Source organism: Lepisosteus oculatus, chromosome 14 (assembly GCF_040954835.1).
Source record: "Lepisosteus oculatus isolate fLepOcu1 chromosome 14, fLepOcu1.hap2, whole genome shotgun sequence".
In the NCBI taxonomy this organism is placed as follows: domain Eukaryota; kingdom Metazoa; phylum Chordata; class Actinopteri; order Semionotiformes; family Lepisosteidae; genus Lepisosteus; species Lepisosteus oculatus.
The window spans coordinates 34,787,758-34,799,148 of record NC_090709.1 but is presented as its reverse complement, the minus strand read 5'-3'; the positions used below and the strand labels follow the sequence as shown (position 1 = coordinate 34,799,148).

The following is an 11,391-nucleotide window of genomic DNA, read 5'->3' as shown; positions in this document are numbered from 1 at the left end:
TGTATAAAAGATATTCAGCAACCAAACCGTTGAGTGTCATTGATTACATTCTTCCTCTTTTTAGTGTACTGAACACAATTTATCAGCAAAAATGACATTATAAGTTTAAGAACCCAACAAAAACAAGTATCAGTTATATTTCATGTAAACACAATTGTGCTCTGTTGATAATTATGATACCAATTGAAGGAAATTGTGAAATTCGTAATCATATATGTTATCATATTTATTTAAACATTTTAGGTAAACATGAAATGGCTCATCCTACCTGAGCAAATCACTCCTGAATCTTCAGAATGATAGCATCCTGCTGATCTTGGAGAGCCACAGGCCTTCACTGCAGCCTCTGAGCCTCTACAGCTCAAATGCCAGATGTTTCCAGTGCCTGCTCCAAAGTGAGCTTCTCCTGGTGCTGAAACAGCTGATCCACAGCCCAGCTGTCTGCACACCACTGCAGCAGCATCCAAATTCCAGCGATCATCACACACTGTCCCCCACTGTCCCCTGTGATACACCTCCACTCTCCCCTCGCAGGGACTGGCACCATTCACCAGCCTCACATCAGCACTGCCTGCAGAGAGAGGGGAGGGTTTTAACTCTAGTCTCCATGTTTGTTGAACAGTTAATACAATAATTCATTAAGTAATACATTAGTTCCTCAGTCAAAAAACATACTCAACCAAAAAAAGAGGAAAATAATTTTCTAAGCTTTTCTTTATATATTCAGTACCTACAGATTACTTACAGTAAATGTCAGATTAATTCTCAAATTCCCATTTCACCTCACAAAAAACAATACCCACCTTTTGAAAAATGACTTATGAATCAATCAATAAAAACTAAATAACACCGAGTCTAGAAGAAATCAGTACCTAGAATATTACTACAATGTGACAAGAAAAAGCCAGTTTTCCCTATTTTTACAGCTCTTCAAGGTATCCAAAAGGAAATTTGCAATTTTCACTCTTTCTTTTTTTGTACTTTACAACAAACATGCACACAGTATCATTAAACAAAGTGACAACATGGAGAAAAGGTCATTTAGAACAGAGAAGAGAAGCTGCAGTCTTGAATTATGAATCAGTGCAATACAGTCTCTCTACTCTGACACAATAGACATGAGTCTGTCAAACGAGACTGAAACATCCATAGAAAAGATTCATCCACTTTCCACTGGATGTAGATCACTCACTTTTTACTGGAGATCAACCACTATCTACTGGATAGCACTCAGTCAACATTGTAGATCACCCACTCTACACCAGAGGTTACCCACTCTTCACTCTCAGTGTAGATCATTCACTTTCCACTGTGGATCACACAGTCTACAGCAGAGACTGTCTACTGACTGTAAAGACTGCATGACTTCAGAGGGCTTTGACTTGTGTGTGTGTTTTCAAAGCTATGGTCATTACAATAGTTAGTGGCTTCAACGACTGTGGTTCTAAGTTTCTGGATGCTTTGGTCACTATTGTTGGTGGAGGCTGTAATGACTGTGTTCATGGAAGTTAATGACAGTTTTCCCGTGTTTCTGAGAGGTGTCATTACTACATTGGACAGTAGCTTTACTATATTTCTGATTTTCCGGGTGCTGTGGTGACTGTGATGGTTACTGACTTTAATGACTGTATGACTTCAGAGGGTTTGGACTTGCATGCACAGTGAATATCAAGTCTATACACCCTTATTGAAATTTCAGATCTTGTTGATGTAAAGGCTGAAATCAAGACAAATCATGTCAGACCTTTTATCACCTTTAATAATATCTTGTAATCAAAAATATTTAAGTGCAAAACAAATTGATTATTTTTAGGAAAAATAATTAAAATGAAAATATTCAGTATAGTGGTCAAGAAGTAGTCAGTGTCTGCAATGACTTTGTTCCTGGGATTCTGGGACCTATGGTCACTGCAGTGGAGGGTGTATGACTTCAGATAAGTAATTTGTGTCTGTGTGTTTCTGAAGGCTGTGGTCACTACAGTTTTTAATGACTGGGACTCTGGGAGCTACTTTCACTGTAGAGGAAAGTAACTGCAATGACTGCATGACTTCAGAGGGTTCGGACATATGTTTCTGGGAGCTGTGGCCACTATAATGCATCGTGCCTGGAATGACTGACACATCAGAGGTCTGGGGTCACTGCAGTGGTGGGTGTTTTACAGGTGCTTCACATGTTCACATGTTTCTAGCCTTTACCTGTCAACATATATATTTAACACACGTTTGACTTATTAAATTATATTGAAGCACATTATTTTTCACAAGTACAGGATAGGTTTAACACAGACACAGATACTGACACTTATTATATTATTGTGGTGTCCTGAGAAACTGCTCAAAACTCAACTGCTGGGTTATGAATCTCTAAGTGCTTGCCTATTTAATATTTCAAGACTTAGTTTATGTGTTATTGTGTGATAAAGTAATAATTAATTTAATTTGTATTACCCATACTTAAATATGTGTATTTGATTATATACCTCCAATAAACCAATAAACATCTTATTAAACCTTCACAATATACAAAAAATATTCCATCATTTTGTAACTAAGACAACAACTAAGAACATAAAAGAAATAATTTGGTTGTGAAGTAGCACTCAAATCCTGTATAAACTTAACACGACTTCTTATAGTTTTTAAATTCTTGTTGTAATGTCACAATGTCCTTTAGCTGTTAAATTATTGCTGTTACACCTCAGTCAATATTTCCCAATAATAATAATAATAATAATTCTCACAATTGATCTTAAATTCTGCATTTTCTGTTTGATAAAGCAATACAGAATGTAACCATTATCGGCCTGTCCTGCTCAATGTCAAAACACAGCAAACTTGGTCTATAGGAACCAGATAATGATAACATCAATTTTATTTTAACACTTTAAAAACTACAAGAGCCAATTGTCCTATGGCTTCAGTGTTTTACATTTTCAGAACCCAATTGTATCTCTTTAAAATGCAGATAGGTAACCCATAATTACCTATCATAATGGAACACCATTTCTTATAACACCAAAATTAAATACATGGTTTTACTGTAACTGAATCTCGCAGGGCTTAATGACAGAAACCTGGACTGTCTGAACACACAAGCGATACAGTGGCACCATTAAAAATCCAGTGTAAACTTACTGTATACCTATTAATACATTAGTATTTAATAATAAAATACCAGTGTCTCAATAATCCTCCTGTTAGTTAATAACACGCTTATCACTATGAATACATCAGTATGTAATAATTAATTATCAGTCTATCAGACTCAATAATACTTTGGTCTATAATTACACATATTTCTATTAATACATCACTCTGTAATAATAAAATATTAGTCTCAATAAAATTCCAGTCTTTAATTACACAATTCTATTAATACATCAGACTGTAATTATAATTGTGTCTCAGAAATGTACTAGTATTTAACAATACACTTACCTCTATTAATGCATCAGGCTTTTAATTATTATTTTAATTATTTCTTTTAATTATTTCTATGAATACACCATTCCCTAATAATAAAATGTCAGTCTCAATAATACTTCAGTCATTAATAACACACTGATTTCTATTCATACATTAGTCTGTAATAACAAAATAATAAATATTGATTTTAATTAATAAAATAACAATAAAAATACTTACTAAAATAAAATCACTGTGCTCGTTATTTCCAAATCACAATATTATATTATTATAGATACTTTTTTGTCTTCATTTTTTTCTATGTCTAAGAAATAGCTTACATTTTTTTTTATGGTGACAGATTAGGAGTTGTAAATACTTATATAGATAGTATATATATTTTATATATCAAATATTTTAGAAAGTATCAATAAAGTCCGATGATAACCAGCCTCTGCTATAGATTGATAACTTGTAAGTAACAGAACCCAGTCCTGTATCCCCAACCCTGTCCTCAGGGTGTGTAATAGCTCAGGAATGTTTATAACACTGATGGCAACATCTTAAAATAATGTTTACAGACAATTATACAGTAGATATCAACTGAAGTGTGAGCTATAAGGAATTATTTTATTAGTACTGCTTTTAAAAAAAATGAAAATTGTTCAGGCACTTTTTTATTATTCACATACTCAGAAATAAACAATTATGACAATTTTGTTACACAGAAAGCTTAATTTTAAAAAGAATGTTAACATTTTTCAACCCAAGCTCATTTTCAATTTAGATTTGTGTTTTTCATTTAAAACTTTGTTTTATGTCAGAAAATCAGATGATGTAAAATTATTATTAATGAATTAGCTTTTGAACACTAGCAATTAATTCTTCCTGACTCATAGAACCCCTAAAATGCAGTTATAATAAATTTGGACAAATACCCAGAAACCTGAATTTAAAATAAAACATTAACATATCTAAGCCTATATTTTTCTAAAGAAGTTATAATAGAACATTAATATTTTTCAAGCCAATCTCATTTCAAAATACTTTTTTATCCTTTTTTCATCCAAACTTTAATTTCAGTTGTTGTGTGTCTAGACAGAAGAAGACTCAACATAAAATACAGTTATAATATTTTTGATGAATATCCCAACAAAGCTGAATGTAAAATAAACATTTAAAAAATATTCAACCCACTTATTGCTCCATTTCCATCCAAACTTTACTTAATTTAATTCCAGTTGTTGTCTGTCTGTCTGGACAGGAGAAGACTGGTCACTTACTGGCTGAGCTGTGCAGCACCAGGACAGCGAGAGAGAAGATGGACAGGCAGCTCTCCATTGTCATCAGGACAGAGCGCAGCTGAGACCCCTGTCTTCACCCCTGAGCCCACAGGGCAACTGAGCTGCTGCTCCACACCCCGGACCCCCAGTAACAACACAGCCCCCCGCCCCGCCAATCACACACAGCACTGCCTTTTCAGACTGATAGCAGGAACCTCTCACACAGGCGGGATGGCCAATCACACAGGGCCCTTTCAGTCTTCTCCATATATATCAGAGACACATCACTGTTTCCTCTCCCTGAAGACACTCCCAGCAGTGCGGAGGAGAGGAGAGACAGGAGCAGCTCTGTGTCTCACTGGAGGAAACACAGATACAGATACAGACAGCAGGGCTGCAGGTGCTGCAGGGGCAGGAAGAGATCAGATATTAAACTAAAAAAATTGTAGACAAGTATTATATTTTTAAATTATTATCAAGATAATTAATTATGTATATACGGTCTTGTAATTCTTGCTGTCTGTATCAGGAAGTGTCTAGTGACTGGTGTCCAGAATGTGGTCCTGTCCTGCTGTCTGTGTCAGGCAGTCTCCAGTGACTGGTGTCCTGAATAATGTCCTGTGTGCCTTGCTGTCTGTGTTAGGCAGTGTCCAGTGACTAGTGTCCTGCAGTGAGTCACAGAGTTGTCGTGTCTCCAGACAGTAATGTCTTCTGGTCATGGTCAAGGGCAGTGTGAGGAGAGCCTGTGCTCAAGGTGGCAGTGAGGTCATTCAGGTCAGCACAGGAATACAGAGACAAGGTGGACTGAATAAGAACTGGCTGTCCTGTGACTGTGATCAATAATTTAAATGAAAAAAAAGCCCAGCAGTGATTGTCCCCTCTGTACTGAGCCTGGTGGACAGCAGCTCTTCCAGTTGAGTCCCTCAGACCCTGAGTCTGTCCCTGTGCAGCTCCAGTCCACACAGATGTTCCAGCCACTCCAGCTGTGGCCCCAGTGTCTCTCTGTGTGGGGCTGACTGTGAGACTGAGACTCTCTAACAGCACAGTGGAGCTGAACTGATACTGATACACCCCCAGGCTGAACAGAGTGAGGACTCAGGTCACTTCCTCCTCCTTATTCTTATAGGTAGTAGAAGCAGTAGCAGTAGGAGGAGCAGTAAAATATTAATAGTAGGTATTAATAGTAATAGTGGGTAGCAGCAGTATCAGTGGCAGTAGTAGCTGTAGTAACAGTAGTAGAAGCATTAGCAGTAGTAACAGTAGTAGTATTGGTAGTTATGCTATATTTTAACTCTTTAGTTCAACAATATAGCGTATGTGTTGCAGCTTCAGCAGAAGAGTAGGAGACAGTTTCAAATTTGGAAAAACAGCTAAATGAAAAATCAGTCCTTGTTACAACACCCAGTGAGAACACAGCCCACCTCCTCCTTATTAATAGTAGTAGAAGTAGCAGTGGCAGCAGTAGTAACAGTAACAGTAGTACCTGCAGCAGTAGCAACAGTAGTACTAGTAGCTTTAGTAGCATTAGTAGTAGCAGTAAAATATTACTAGTTGCACTTGTATCAGTAGCAGCGATAGTAGGAGCTGTGATTTAAGGCACCAATTAAAACAATTCCTACAATGACATGACAACATATTTTTAGAAAGGGACATATTATCTTCAGTAAAACTGCACTATCTCTTCACTTCCCTGTCTTTAGGAAATGGGCCTGTTTCGTCAGAGCTTTACCGGAACTGCAGGTCAGACTCTGCAGTGAGTCTGTGGTTTGTTCTGTGATGTGCAGTGCAGTGTGATGAGGCAGCTGAGAGCTGAACTGTACAGGAAGACACACAGGAGAGTCCAGTGTTCAGAGCTCTAGTGCTGTACAGAGACACACACAGGGACTCCAGTCAGAGCTCTATTACTGTACAGTGAGGCACACAGGGGATCCCAGTGTTCAGAGCACTACAGGGTGACAGGTCTTCTCCCTACACAGCTGTCTCAGTGTCTCTCAGGGCTGAACAGGACGGGCTGTTCTTATCAGAATGGAGGCTGACTCTCAGAGCTCCAGTGTCAATATGAGGAGAAGCTCTCAGACCTGACTGCTGCCAGAGCCTCTGAGCCTGAGTGGCCATGAGCCCTGAGCTCCTCAGCAGCTGAGAAAAGCCTCCTGTCTCCTGTGGTCACAGTGTGGTTGAACACCTGCACTTTCTGCTCCTTCTCCCTCTCTCCACCTTCCTGTCTCTCTCACTGTGTGTGCTCTTATCTGTCCATCTCTCTTTCTCCTCTTCTCTCACTCTGACAATCTGTGCAGAGTATCTGAAGGGGATGTAACATCACTTGGCAAAAGAAAAAAAATTCTCAGAAGCAGAATAAAAAAAAAAACTCTTCACAGTCAGATTCACAGCTCAGACTCACACACAGAGCTCTGAGTCCCTCAGTACTTTACCCAGACTCCTTCCTCTTGAACAGACAAAAGCTCATCTCCATACTGTTCTCTATCCTGATAATCCAGAACCAGAGGACATTGAGACAATCAGTGCTGCTACATGAATAATATCAGACAGAACAGCCTGGACTCAGGTCACATCTCCCCCTTTTCTCCTTCCTCCCAGCCCTCTTAAGAGACAGAGAAGAGCTCCTGGTTCTCCTCTCTGTGAACTGGGCTCAGAGGTCACTGATCTGGCAGCTGTGGGCTCTGTTCCAGGGCAGAAGCAAGAAGCTTCTCTTAACCCTTTCCAGGACCTCCAGTATTACTGTCCTGATTCACTGTCTTTACTGTAAGTCAGCCTCCAATCCTCTGTCAGAAGTGTTTGAATGACAATTGAGCAATATGTGATTATCTTTTATTATTATTTTTACTGATTTAATGAACAGCAGTATTGCCACTGTTATAAGTGTATTATGATTCTCAGCCGCAGCAGACTGATGGTCGAGTCTACAATAGTGACCAGTTGACCAGTCTGTAGCTCTGAGCAGTGGGACTCAGATCACACAGAAGACCTGTCTGTGTGTGATTCCAGACCAGCCCTGGAATTCAGTATCTCCCACACGTCTCTCACAGAGAGTCTTATAAATACACAGTTAAACAGAGTCTGATAACAGTTATATAGTTAATTCAATCATCAAACCGCCTGAGGAGCTGAGAGCTCGAATGGAAATAAAACCAGGAGATGCACTTGAACTTCCAGGATCTGATCTTCTAGGATTATATTCTGTGGAGATTCGTGTAAAATGCTTAAAAGCGCTGATTACAGGCACTTGTGCTATTTCTCGTCTGCTCTACGGGAGTACGCTATACAACGTATTAGTCTGTAAAGTAAACTATATATTTTTTCTGTTAAATGAATTTAATTCCTCGGTTTGTCGCTCTTCTTCTCCAACTGTTATACAGTAAATCACTTCTCTTCACAGCCCGGTGTGTTTTTTTTTGGAGATGTTATATTTGTAAGAAAAGCCCCCCGGGCTCCGGACAGGAGTCTCCTCCAGCGGAGACGCGCTCTGCTCTGTCAGAAAGAGCGCTGTGACGTCACAGACACCAGCCAGAGCGCCGGGATCAGAGAGCGAGACCGCGGGAGGCGCGCAGAGCGCTCGGAGGAGAGATATTGATCACTTATCTATCGACAACCAATTAATTCAACTGACAAACTGTAGAATAATCGATTTACTTCACCGATTGGTGAGTACTGATTCTTTTCTTTCTTTAAATTCTTTAAATATCTAGAAAACAGTCAATACAGCCTGTATCGATCAAATACCATAGTGCGTTTAGTGTTCATAATGTTCAATCCCAAATTAAAGAATGATTATTCAAATGATTGTTTAGAAATTGTATTCTAGAGCTTGAAAATTATATTCCAAGTCGATAAATTTGTGTAGGTAACAGTTTATTAGCATTTTTTCACTGTTTACAAATTATAAGTATGGTAACCACGGCGACACGTGCCACGTCACTGTGCCCAGCTAGGTGTCTCGCCTTCGTCACAAAGAGTGGTTTGACGTCACGGACTAATACTAATGAGAGTGTATTCATATTTAATATTAATGAGAGAACAATCGGTAGCTTTAATATTAATGCTAGTGTTCATGTCAGTGTTAATGGTGATTGCGCTTCTGATAGTTTTGATGCCAGTATTCATGTTAATATTAGTTATAATTATAGTGTTACTGTTAGAGTATTTACACTAGTAGTCATGTTAGTTTTAGTTATAGCATTACTGTTATTATTAGTATTAGTAGTGTAGTAATAGTTTGTGTCAGTGATAATGATAGTGTAATTCTTAGTGATAGTGTTACTGTTTTAATGTTAGTGGCATTTGTGTTAGTGTTAGTTATACTGTATTTGTAGTTATGAGTGTGTGTGTTTTTGTCTGTGTGTGTGTGTTGGTGTGTGTCTATAAGTATTTGTAGTCTATGTGTGTGTCTGTGAAGGTGTGCGAGTATGTGTGTGAGTGTCTGATTGTGTGTATAAATGTATATCGTGTCTGTGAGTGTGTGTTGTGTCTGTGAGTGTGTGTAGTGTATGTGTGTGTGTCTGTCAGTGTAAGAATGTGTGTCTGTGAGTGTGTGTGAGTGTCTGTGTGTGTGTGTAATGTCTGTGTGTGAATATGTGTGGGTGGGTGTCTGTCAGTGTGTGATAATGTGTGTGATTGTGTGGGTGTATATCTGTCAGTGTGTGTGAGTGTGTGTGTAGGTGGGCTTGGGCTCCACTCGTGTGTCTGACAGAAGTGACCCATCAACAGGTGTTGAGGTCCAGAGTCGCCTGAGAGTGGAACCACTTTCTAGAGTCCAGACCAACGTCCAGAGAGCTGTGAGTGCTCTGTTTTTTATCACTATTACTAGTAATGACAGCAGTAGTAGTATTAATATCAGAATTAGTATTAGAATTTGTAGTCATGGTCATAGTAGTAGCAGCAGAAGTAACAACAGTGGTAGTTGGATTATCCAAGCACTTACTCCAGGAACTACAGTATTACACATTTATACTCTATTTTCCAGGTATGTTTTGTAAAGTGCTTTGATGTTCTGGATTAGAAGGTAAAATATAAGAAAAAATTGATTGATTGATTGACTGTGAGAGTGAAGTCTGGTCGAACTTGTTTGTCTAACTGAACTGTCCTGTCCACAGATGAACAGAGAAGATGTCCAAACCCACCAGAGACTGAAGACAAGTTTGAGAGTCAGGCCCCAGACCCAGAGAGCTGTGAGTCCACTGCTGATCTTCTTCATATTGTGATTCTTCCTCTTCTTCCTCCTCCTGAAATTAAAGCTCATCGCAGTAGCAGGGCTCTATTGTCCTCTCTTGAAGAAGAGAAAGACTCTACCTGACAGTGTGTGCATCTGCGTGTGTGTTAGTGTGTGGGAGTATGTGTCTGTGGGTGTGTGTGCTTGTGAGTCTAGTCCAGCCTATGTCTGTAACACAACTGTGTCTGACATCCCCATATCAGGAAGGAGGTAACAGGAGACTCAGCCAACACAGGTTTTGGAGCCAGACCCAAGACTCCAAGAACAGTGAGTCTGCATTATTATTATTATTATTATTATTATTAGTAGTAGTAGTAGTAGTGGTAGTATTTGTAGTGAATGTGTGTGAGGTTGTGTGTGAGAGAGGGTGAGCATGTCTCAAACTCCATTCCTAGAGGGTCTGGTGCATCATCTGGTTTCCTGCCCAGAGGTCTTGGTTACAAAGTTGATCTAATTTTTGAATTAAACAAAAAATATTCTAATACTGTACCTTTATTCAGACCTTAAATATCCAACTGTGCCTTGAATATTTTGAGTCTTCAACAGTGAGAGACATCAAAATATATTATTAAACACATTATTTCCACATCTTCTTATGAAAATAATTAGCTTAATTGTTTAATTGGCTAGCCCCTTTTGGAAAGAAAGCCTGGAGATGCACCTGGCCCTCCAGGGATTGTGATTAGGCTTGAGACCCATGGTCTACCAGAACTGGCCCCTCAAGAGGTCTCAGCAGGGATGTTGGGGATCATGAAGCGGTATAGACGAGGGCTGGACACTGCTTCTGAATCGAGGACGACACGTCACTGTCATGTAGGGTCATCTTGGCCCATGATGATGATGACAGTGTGTTTGTCTGTCTGGTAACTGTTTTCTCCTCCCCAGTGCCGCCGGGAGAAACTCCCTCAAGTTGAGAGAGGAATGGCCGAGCAGAGAGAAGGGCGTCACACCGAGACCTGGGGCAGATCTCACAGGAACGTGAGTATTGGGTTCAACAACATGGTTGGATAATAATAATAATAATAATAATAATAAACTTTATTTTATATAGCGCCTTTAAAGGTGGCTTCTCAAAGCGCTTTACAGGATGACAATAACAATAAATAAGAAGACTACAACAATAAATAAGAACATTTCACAAGAGGACACAATTATAATTACAACAATACAACAATAAAAATAGAGGAGACCGTGGAAGATGGTATTAAGAAGAGCAGAGGGGTGAAGAATGGAACCAGTTAAGTAAAGGCTTTTCTGAAGAAGAAGGTTTTGAGTCTGGATTTGAAGGAGTTTAGAGAAGGTGACTCTCTAATATCCTTGGGCAAAGAGTTCCAGAGCTTGGGGGCATAGCAGGAGAAGGCCCTGTCGCCCATACAATGTAGACGGGCTTGGGGGACAGTAAGGAGGGCAGAATTTGAAGAGCGGAGGTTGCGAGGTGGGGAGTAGGGCGATAAAAGTTCAGACAGGTATTGAGGTGCC

At 39.3% G+C, this 11,391-nt stretch overlaps 1 long non-coding RNA gene across 1 annotated transcript; it reads left to right on the top strand.

Annotated features, from left to right (window-relative positions):
• Positions 1-8,838: 8,838 nt before the first annotated feature.
• On the top strand, positions 8,839-10,884 carry LOC138242377 (uncharacterized). Its single transcript, XR_011191531.1, has 4 exons — positions 8,839-9,478; positions 9,797-9,871; positions 10,116-10,179; positions 10,798-10,884. It is a non-coding gene; the product is annotated as an uncharacterized lncRNA (long non-coding RNA).
• The last annotated feature ends 507 nt before the right edge of the window (positions 10,885-11,391 follow it).